The sequence below is a fragment of the Leucoraja erinacea genome, chromosome 8 (genome assembly GCF_028641065.1).
Source record: "Leucoraja erinacea ecotype New England chromosome 8, Leri_hhj_1, whole genome shotgun sequence".
Lineage (NCBI taxonomy): Eukaryota > Metazoa > Chordata > Chondrichthyes > Rajiformes > Rajidae > Leucoraja > Leucoraja erinaceus.
Window position 1 is genome coordinate 71,928,447 of NC_073384.1, and position 11,205 is coordinate 71,939,651.

Genomic DNA, 11,205 nt, shown 5'->3' on the forward strand with positions numbered 1-11,205 from the left:
TGTTTTTAAAATTCAAAATGGCAATAACTTGTAAAATATAAGATCAATGTGAACGCATCTCACTCTCCCTCTTCAGTCCCCTATTCCCCTCCTCCATTATCCTCCCTCTCCCAACCCTCCTCTGCTTCCTCCCCTCACCCCCTCCCTCCGTTCTTCTTCTTCCCCTCCTCCTCCTCCCCCACTCTCTCTCACCTCTCCCTCTCCTTACCCTCAGTTACTCCCTCCCCTCCTCTATAAACCCTCCCTACCCACCACCTCTCCCTCCTCCCCCCTCCCCCCCCCCCCCCCCCCCCCACAATGTAAATTGCGATGTTTTTTTCAAGTTCAAGTTTGCGTTTATTGTCACTTAACCAATTACTTACTGCCTATTATGCCTCCTGGCATGTATCAAAGGTATCAAAGGTATTTTATTGGTCACATTCACATACACCGAGGTGTAATGAAGTGAAATGCTTTTCACCATTTTGCAGCACACAAAAAAAGAATACAGATATAACACCAATGAGAGTCTTAAACACAAAGAACATCCCCCCACAATGGCTCCCACCATGAGGGAAGGCACAAAGTCCAGTCCCCAACCCCAGTTCACCCATAGTCGGGCCTATTGAGGCCTCCACAGTTGCCTCTACGGCGGCCCGATGTTCCTGGCCGTTCTCGCCGGGTGGTGGTGCTCCGGCGTCGGGAGAGTCCTCACAGTGGCATGGGAACCCTGGAACGGCCGCCTCCGTACTGGAGGCCGCGGCTTCCGGAGCCGACAAGGCCGCGCCGGTTGGAGCTCCACAACTGGCGATCTCGTCGCGAGATCCCAGGCTCCCGGTGTAAAGTTCGGCGCCGCCGCCCGCAGCTGGTCGCTCCACAGTCCCGCAGCTCCGCGATGTTTTACCCGGCGGTCTCAGCTCACCGGAGCTCCAGCACGGCGACCCAGGCAAGGCATCGCCCGCTCCACCATAGCGCTCCAGCGCTGTGCTGCCGCCGAAGCCGAGGTTCTGGGCGGTCCGCGACAGGAAACGCCGCTCCAGGCCCGCTGGAAGGCCGCGAGGACGGGTCGAAGCTGCAGCCCGGAGAAAAGCTGCCTCTCCGACCAGGTAGTGACCCTGAAAGGCAGTTTCCCCCACCCCCCACACACAAAAAAGTCTAGACCTCCAAACAAAACACTTTAACTAACTAAAAATAAAAATAAAACGGTGAAAAGACAGACAACTGCTGGCAGGGCAGCCGTGCACAGGACAGCGCCCCAGTACATGTAGGGCAGCAACGAAGGTCCTCCACTCCTGTGTGTTCTGGGCTAGCTTCTGGACACTACAACAGGTCAGGTTCATTCTTTTCATTTCCTCCTCTACAGTTCGACGCCAGGTGGGTTTTGGGTCTCCCTCTTTTCCTTTTCCCTTCCGGTGTCCAGTGCAGGGTTATTCTTGGGATGCTGTCAGGTTCTCTTCTCAGTATATGGCCAATCCAGTTCCAGCGCCTTCTCATGATGATGGTGTCCATGCTCTCTTGTTGGCAGTGAGCATTTAGAACTTCCACCTTCCTGCCAGTGGCTTCCTGTCGGCTTTCACCATTGACATTCATCCTAGCATCTGTCGATAACCCTGGGAGTCCATCACACCCAGTAGTGTTGATTCCTGCAGTTGCTGTTTCCGTAACATTTGTTTTACGAGACAGGGTTGTTAGCCCTGTGCTCAACCCCCAACCTGGAGGACCAGTGGATCGCTCTCCATCTCGCCTCTACCCTTCGACCTGTCTAGCATGGGAGACCCTAACAGGAGACGAATCTCCCGCTGGCATATCTCTAGGGGTCACTGAGACACACAAGCTCCCCGACCACGACAAGGTTGCAATCCAACCAATTAAGGTAGCAATGTTACAAAATTTTGAGATTTAAAAAATCAAGTCTGCAATTTATCACATCAGATAAAGCATAACAATAAGTTTAATTTGACACCTAGTTCACTTTCATATCTCAAGTAATAAAAAAGTTATGGCCATTTTCATACTCGGAAATTAGCATCTTGTTCCCAATTGATTTTCTATGGACATAACAAAAAAGCTGTGATCGTGGACAGTCAAAAGCCCATAACCTTCTTAAAAATTAAGAGAACTGAATGAAATTTTCAGTTATCATAGATTGAAGCATTCTGAAACAAATATAAAATAATCTTACTTGGATGACCTGAAATTAAAGCATAAATAATTAGTTAGTTACCCAATTGTAGCTAATTTCAAACTTCAATTACTAGATCTAAACATCTATCCATTTCTTAATAAATGATTAACATTTTTAAATAGCCCAAGTGTCCAAATAATATTCACAAATAATTCACAATAAAACATGATTTTTAAATCTCATTTACATCAATTTATAGGCCAAATGGAAGGAATTTAGTGTTCAATTGCTGTAAATTAAAGTCAATTTAAATCGGCTTTCTAGTGGGTTCCTGTGAACGCGCTGGTTTAGAACGTTCACATTGCGCTGGATTTGTGCCCTCAAATGCCCAGAAAAATACTGCGGGATATAAAGAGCCCAAAATGAACTACTCGCTATAGAAAACTTTATATACAGGGTTATATACAAGCCCCATTTAATGTAAAAATAAGGTACATACCTTTAATTGTTTGCTTTATAAAACCCTGGGGCTGCGAGTGGTTGCGGAGTGAGAGAGTGATTTTTAAACTACTATAAATATTATACAAGGCCATAAAAACTAATAATACCTTTTGCGACGGGGTCTTTCAGCGATTTTCCGTTAATGATTTACTAGGCTGAACATTTTCGATTGGAACAGCCTAGTAAAAATCGCGTTTTAAACCCGCCCCCTCTAAACAGCGCCAAAATCGCGCACACGGGGTAGGGCAGATATTCAGACACGATTCAGGTAGGTTTTGTAACATACCTAATTAAGGTACAGTGAAATTAGAGTTACCATACAGCCCATACTAAGTGAAAAGCAACAAGACACACAGCCACATAAAATAAAATTTAACATAAACATCCACCACAGTGGAACAATGCAATCAAAAGTAGCATTTGCACTGATTCTGAGGCTGAGCTCCATCATTGATTGGTGCACGAGAGGATGGAAGTTTTACGCACCAGCTGCCATACCAAGGTCCGCTACCAAACTGCTTAATTGTGCACCACCACCTTCCAAGCATAGAGTTACACCGTCACTCAGTAAAACACAGACTGTGCCTGTTACCACTGAAGCCACCTCATGGCAAAGGCAGACATAGATGAAATTCACCTGTGGCTTCAAAGCACCAGTTCAGCCTTTGGTCAAATGAGGATAAGGTATTTGAAGATCAGACCTCAGACTTGGTGCAAAACTCATGGTCTACCAAGCAGTAGTGATCACTGTTCTCCTATATGCTTCTGAAACAAAGACTCCATAGAAAAGAAAACTCAAGGCAATTGAAAAAATAGCACTCATGCTGTTGCATTGAGAAAGAATTTCACTGTGGCTTGTCCCATGTGACAATAAAGCATTCAATTCTCCAGATTCACAGGCAAGATAAGCACATTAATGTCCGTGTTATCTACCATGTCAACATCAGAGTATTGAGGCAATAATCACACATAGTCAGCTCCTGTGCACACCCAGAGTCCAGTAACAGTAATCAGTAATCCACACTCACTCGTCACTTCCCCAGGATCTCGAGGTTGCAGCAGTCGGCCAGGCTCCGGGCCGCTCCGCACTACGGTCTTCCTGACTCAGCGCCGCCTCCGGGCGGACGGCTTTTGGACGAACGGACTCAGCCCCACCTCCGGGATTTTTTTCTCCTCGCCCCGGTGATTGACAGTGGGGCCGGAAGGGGCGTTACCTTCATGGTGACAGACAGGCGAGAAGACCAATCTGCTGAGCTCACAATTGTTTAAACCTTCACACCTTTTGTAATATTCCACCGATCGGAACAAGACTTGGTGCGCTTGGAGCAGAAGAGAACGGTAAGTAAGATGGCCAAAAAACCTAGCGATATAGGGTACCGTTTTTGCGCAAATTTTTTAAAAACGCAAACCGGAAGAGGACAAGATGGGAGTTTTAGTATTGGTAGAGATGGATAGATGGTATTCTTTGACCCATGACCATCAAAGTGAAGAAGGAGCATCTGACAGGTACAGAGAACCTCGAATCCTTGCATGGGAAGCACAAAAACCACCAACATAAATGGTGCAAGAATGCCCATCCCCTCCCCATCAGGCACCTGTTGCCTCGCCTGAGTTTGCAATTGCTGTACTGACCACACTGGTCACTTCAGAATCCACAAAACCAGAGTCAACTAAAACCATCCTAGATCGCAAGGGACAATTTAAGAAAAAGTTATTTATTCCTGAACTCAAAGCACTCGGAAGAAATCTACCGAAATCACAGGTAGAACGTGCTGACTCCACATAGACAATGCCTGAGGTCAGGATCGAACCCGGGGCTCTGCCGCTGTAGAGCAACAGCTGTGCCACTGTGCCACCCACTATTTGCCTTTTATTTTGGTCGTTTCAGATGAAAACGTATATTGCATTAAACAATCACAAAATCTAGAAAATTGCCTTCATGATCAGTATGAACATGTAAAATCTAACTAATTTAAAATTGCTGCCTATTTCAGAATAATGTGCGCAAAACTCCCCACCTTCTGGCTGATATTAAACCCTGCAAACAAATTAGATTTAATTGGAGTAACTCAGCAGATCAGACAGCATCTCTGCAGAACATGGATATGTGATGTTTTAGGTCGAGACTCTTGTTCAGACTGGTTCTACTCCCTACTTCAGTCTGTCCTCCACATGTTCTCCAGAGAGCCAGCTTGAGCCGCTGAATTACACCAGCAATTTGTGTCCTGTTATGGATTTAAGTTTCCTCTGTGGGGGTTAAAGGCACAACCCACTGCTGTAACAAAAATGGAGCCACTTATACCAAATTACATATTCAATTAGTAATCAAAGAATAATTTTTAAAAAAGACATCACCTTTGCACTACAACACAAAATAAGGAGACTGGGAGTTGTATAAAAGTTTTCATTGCAAAATATTTTCTATCCATTGGGCACTTATTAAAATGTATAAAGCAGACCTGCCAGCCAGTTTTTAATCATTGACCTGAAGTGTTTACATTTGTCCCTTGGTTTAATCTCATATCAGGTTTATCCAAAGGACTTTGATCAACACACAGCTATTCAAAGAACTAATTTTTCTATCAGCCTGGAAATCCTGTTAAAACAGAAATGCAATTCCATAATTAAATTAGCGCTTTGCTTTTGTATTTGAAGTTAAATTTATCTTCCCTGCATCTTTTGCTAATCTTTGAACAGAGAAAGCTACCTTTCATTGTGTGCTTCAATTGAGGATTTCATGTTACTAACAGATTGGTTAAGATAACATATAGAAATAGTTCTTAGTTTGATACTTGATTCTGTCAAACCTCAACAATAGTTTCCCACTGCTGTTTGAACTAGCGACATTTAAAGGAGTTCTGCATCTCCTTCTCCACAGATGGCCATGGTTCCTAACAGAGGTTGGATGAACTTGTAGGTAAGACTAGAGCTAAGTAATGAAGTCGTGTTTAGATTTCAGCTGCGAGGCTCATGTTGTTACAGAGGGAAAGGCCAGTAAGCAATCTTAAAGAGAAGTGCACTTCACAGAGGAAGAAACACAGTGTTTTTTATAAAACCACCTGAACACAGAGAGAAAAATCTCAATGTGATCTGACCCGTACAACTACTTTCTTATAAGAACAATAAAAATCTACACTTCTGAGTATAGATGTTGGGAGGTCACGTTGCAGTTGTATAAGACGTTGGTGAGGCCACATTTAGAGTATTGTGTTCAGTTCTGGGCACCATGTTATGGGAAAGACGTTGTCAAGCTGGAAATGGTACAGAGAAGATTTACAAGGATGTTGCCAGGGCTAGAGGGTCTGAGCTATATGGGGGGGGGGGGGGGGGGGGGGGGGGGGGGGTGAGGGGGTTGAGTAGGCTGGGACTATTCCTGAGAGCACAGGAGGATGAAGGGTGATCTTATAGAGGTGTAGAGCTTTGGACTGATATAGGGATAGGAAGGGTTTAGAGGGATATGGACCAAATGCAGGTAAATGGAGCCAGGATAATAATGCCAACTTGGTTGGGGGTGGATAGGTTGAGCCAAAGGGCCTGTTTCCATGCTGTAGAATTCTATGGCTATGACTCACAGCTGCTCTTCAGTCTGGATGTCCAAGCTTTCAAGCGCCTATATCTTCTCCCAGATGGTAGAAGAGAGGAAAAGGAAAGATTAGGGTGACAAGCATCTGAGCCAATCAGCCTTCCTGATGCAAGGCCCCATGAAGATGGGCTAAATAGAAGGAAGTGAATGCTGTGATGGACTGGGCTGTGTTCACCACTCTCTGAAGGTTCAGGTAGTCAAGAGCAGAACAGTTTCCATACCAGGTGGAGACGCCTCCTGTCAGAGAAGATTTACAAGGATGTTGCCAGGACTCGAGGGTCTGAGCTATAGGGAGAGGTTGAGTAGGCTGGGACTCTATTCCTTGGAGTGCAGGAGGATGAGGGATGATCTTATAGACGTGTACAAAATCATGAGAGGAATAGATCGGGTAGAGGCACAGAGTCTCTTGCCCAGTGTAGGGGAATCAAGAATCAGAGGGCATAGGTTTAATGTGAAGGGGAAAAGATTTAATAGGAATCTGAGGGGTAACATTTTCACACAAAGGGTGGTGGGTGTATGGAACAAGCTGCCTGAGAAGATAGCTGAGGCAGGGACTATCCCAATGTTTAAGAAACAGTCCAACAGGTACATGGATAGGACAGGTCTGGAGGGATATGGGCCAAACACAAGCAGGTGGGACGAGTGTGGCTGGGACATGTTGGCTGGTGTGGGCAAGTGCCTGTTTCCACACTATATGACCCTATGACTTTAATTATATTTTAATGTGCAAAAATAAATGTAACCCAGCGGGATTAGAATAAAAGCATGTTACTTTCACCTGTTCTCCAGAGATGCTGCCTGACCCGTTGAGTTACTCCAACAATGTGTGTCTTCTTTTGTACACCAGCATCTGCGGTTACTTGTGTCTCCACTTTCAGCTGTAGTGGACATCAATACTCAGGACTCTATTCTCTTTGTGTAGATGGTCTCACTGAACAACAAGCTTTTAAAGGTTCCATCTGTGATTTTGGGCACCATATCTGAGGAAGGATGTGCTGTCTCCGGAGAGGATCCAGAGGAGGTTTACAAAAATGATCCCAGGAATGAGTAGGTTACCATATTTGATGGCACTGGGTCTTTATTTGCTTGAGTTTAGAAGAATGAGGGGAGAGCTGTGCAGAATAGTGAAAGGCTTGGAGTGGATGTGGAGAGGATGTTTCAACCAGTGGGAGAGTCCAGGACTAGTGATCACAACCTCAGAACTAAAGGACGTTCTTTTAGGAAGTTGAATGAGGAGACATTCCTTTAGTCAGAGGGTGGTGAATCTGTGGAATTCTTTGCCACAGAAGGCTGTGGAGACCAAGTCAGTGGATATTTGTAAAGCAAAGATAGATAGATTCTTGATTAGTTTTAGTTTAGTTTAGAGATTCAGAGTGGAAACAGGCCCTTCAGCCCACCGGGTCCATGCCGACCGGCGATCCCCACATATAAACGCCATCCTACTCGGGACAACTTTTACATTTAACGTACAAACCTGTACGCCTTCGGAGTGCAGGTGTCAGAGGTTATGGGGTGAAGGCAGGAGAATGGGGTTAGGGGGGAAGAGATAGATCAGCCACGATTGAATGGCGATGTAGACTTGATGGGCCATATGGTAGCAATGTTACAAAAATTTGAGATTTGCTGCAAGTCTGCAATTTATCCCATCAGATAAAGCATAAAAAAGAAGTTTAATTTGACACCTAATTCACTTTCATATCTTCAGTATTAAACAAGTTATGGCTATTTTCATACTCGGAAATTAGCATCTTGTTCCCTATTGCTTTTCCATTGACTTAACACAAAAGCTGTGATCGAGGACAGTCAAAAGCCCATAACTTTCTTAAAAATTAAGAGAACTGAATGAAATGTTCAGTTATTATAGATTGAACCATTCTGAAACAAATATAATACATCTTACTTGGATGACCTGAAATTAAAGCATATAATTAGTTAATTACCTAATTGTCGCTAATTACAAAATTGACCGTTATGACGGAAATAGTACTAAACACTCAGACTGCCTTGAAAATGCAAAAATGTGATATTCTCAAGATCAGAACTATAATATTATTGTATTATATGCTGTAAGTCCATAACAGATAGGTAAATAAATTACAATTTCTAGCAATAGACCAAGTCTTTATGGGGAAGATCAGTTGCTAGCTGGTACATTGGCATATCATAATCAGTAGCATCATCATACTCCTCAGATTGTAACCAATAAGCAACTCTGTACACCTTGTTTTTCCTCAACGTTTCAATGTTGGCATTGTAAACTACATGATTTTGCTCTTCAAACCACGCATGACATGCTTTTCTGCCCACTACTTTCCCATTAACAATGTCCTGTAGATTCCATTTCTTAAGAAAAGGATTTAAAAAAAAAAATAGCCTAAGTATCCAAAAAACAAACTAATCCCATTCGCACAAAAATTCACAATATAACATGATTTTTAAATCTCACTGTCATGAATTTATATGCCAGATGGAAGGAATTTAGTGTTTAATTCCCATAAATACTCCAGCATTTTGTATCTATCTTCAGTTTAAACCAGCGTCTGCAGTTCCTTCCGACACATGCAGTTTCAAGAGAGCAAGGACACGTACTTCAAGAAGCTATGTGGACCTTTCAGAAGATTTGTTATGTTGTAGATTAAACTTCAAATAGTTAGCTACTCCACAGGACAGTTTGTGAGTGCTGTACGTACATCTGAGGGAATTTCCACCAGAAACCGGAACAAGAAAAGTCCAAGGTTAAATATTTTCTGAGTATTACAAGTGTATTGTAATTGTGGGAAGAACCATGAATCCCTCAAAGATTCCCTTAGCTTTTAATAGCAAAACATGTAATGTGCAGAAATAGCAATCATTTCAAAAATAAATTTAGAACTTAGGAGTTATCTCCAAATAAATTGACAGCCAGAATAAAGCCCCTGTCCCACTTTCCCGAGTTATTCATGAATTCTCCCGACATTTCCCCTTGCTTCAAACTCGGAGACTGTCCGTAGCAAGTGCGTAGCGAGTCTGTAGGTGTCTGTAGATATTTCGTAGCGGTTCGTAATGCCAGCCGTGGGTACTCGGGGCATCAGGTAAGTCGGGACGTTTATTCAACATGTTGCAAAATGGCCACGAGTAAAAAAAATAGCCTCGAGTACCTATGGCTGGCTATTACCGTAATTCTCCGAGTTATAATCAAGGGAAAAACTCGGGAGAATTCGTAGCTCGGGAAAGTGGGACAGGCCCTTAATTGATGAGGACCCAGGAACGATTGTCCTTCTTTGATTTAATGCTTATTGCTTCGATGATGAGAAGTGTGTTAGTCTTAACTTTGCTGCATTTGACAGGGTTCCGCATGGTAGGATGTTCTGGAACGTTTGATCGCATGGGATCCATGACGAAATGGCCTTGGCTTCATAGAAGGAAGCGGAAAGTGATGGTGGAAGGTTGTTTTTCAGTCTGGAGGTCTGTGACTAGTGGTGTGCCTCAGGGTTCGATGCTGGGCCCATTGCTGTTTGTCATCTATATCAATGATTTGGATTGGCTTTGTCATGATTAGCAAATTTGCTTAAATGACACCAAAGTGGATGGTGGAAGGTTGTTTTGGTAGTCTGGATGTCTGTTTGGTCGCATGGGATCCATGAAGAAATGGCCTTGGCTTCATGGAAGGAAGCGGAAAGTGATGGTGGAAGGTTGTTTTTTCAGTCTGGAGGTCTGTGACTAGTGGTGTGGTGTGCCTCAGGGTTCGATGCTGGGCCCATTGCTGTTTGTCATCTATATCAATGATTTGGATGAGGACGTACAAAGCATGATTAGCAAATTTGCAAATGACACCAAAGTGGATGGGATTGAAGATAGGAAAGGTGATTATCAAAGTTTACAGCATGATCTTGATCAGTTGGGCAAGTGGGCAAACGGATGCTTAAAGGGGTTTAATGCAGATAAGTGTGAGCTGTTGCATTTTGGGAAGTCTGACCAGGGCATGATCTTCACAGTAAATGGCAGGGATCTGTGGAGTGTTGTAGAGCAGAAGGATCCTAGGACTGCAGGCACATAGTTCCTTGAAAATGGCGTCACAATTTAGTTTTTTTAGCATAGATTAGAGATATAGCGCAGAAACAGGCCCTTCGGCCCACCGAGTCTGCACCAACCAGCGATCCCGGCACATTAACACAGTGCTCCACACAGTAGGGACAATTTATACTTATATCAAGCCAATTAACCTATAAACCTGTACGTCTTTGGAGTGTGGGAGGAAACCGAAGATCACGGAGAAAACCTATGATCAGAGGGAGAACGTACGAACTCAATAGTCAATAGTCTATTGACTATTTACTATTGACTCTTGACTCCGTACAGACAGCATCCTTGGCTGGGATCGAACCTGGGTCTCTATAAGGCAGCAACTCTACCACTGCGTCACCGTGCCGCCTTGTTGATCTAATACAACATGAACCTCGTCAGTACCCGTGGCTTAAGGGATAAGCTGAAGCAATGACTGGCTAACGGTGTGAAGAAGGGTTTCGACCCAAAACATCACCCATTCCTTCTCTTCAGAGATGCTGTCTGCCCCGCTAAGTTTAATTCCAGCTTTTTGTATCTATCTTTGATTTAAACCAGCATCTGCAGTTCCTTCCTATACTGACTGGATAGTCTGGTCAGATACTGGATTGTAGATCTGGTAGCAAAACCGACAGATCAGCTTAATGCTAACATGACCTGATGGGGATGGATCACCATTTATATATACAGATTATAATGAATTGAATAAAGTTACTAAACTGGGCATTGGCCATTGCTAACGACATTGGGCATTGCCCATTGCATTCTAAACATTCAGAATGGATTTGAAATGAAAGTTGAGATGGTCACATGTAATATTTATCTCCCGTTGCACGTTTTTCAAAAAGGTATCCCTGTGAGTTTTGGCCACGGGATTAATACTACATTAGCAATTTTCCAAATGGACGTGCACATATTGGTGGAAGACTTCAGGGGACAGGACTTCCCGCCAACAATTTTGTGGCTGACGGTGTTG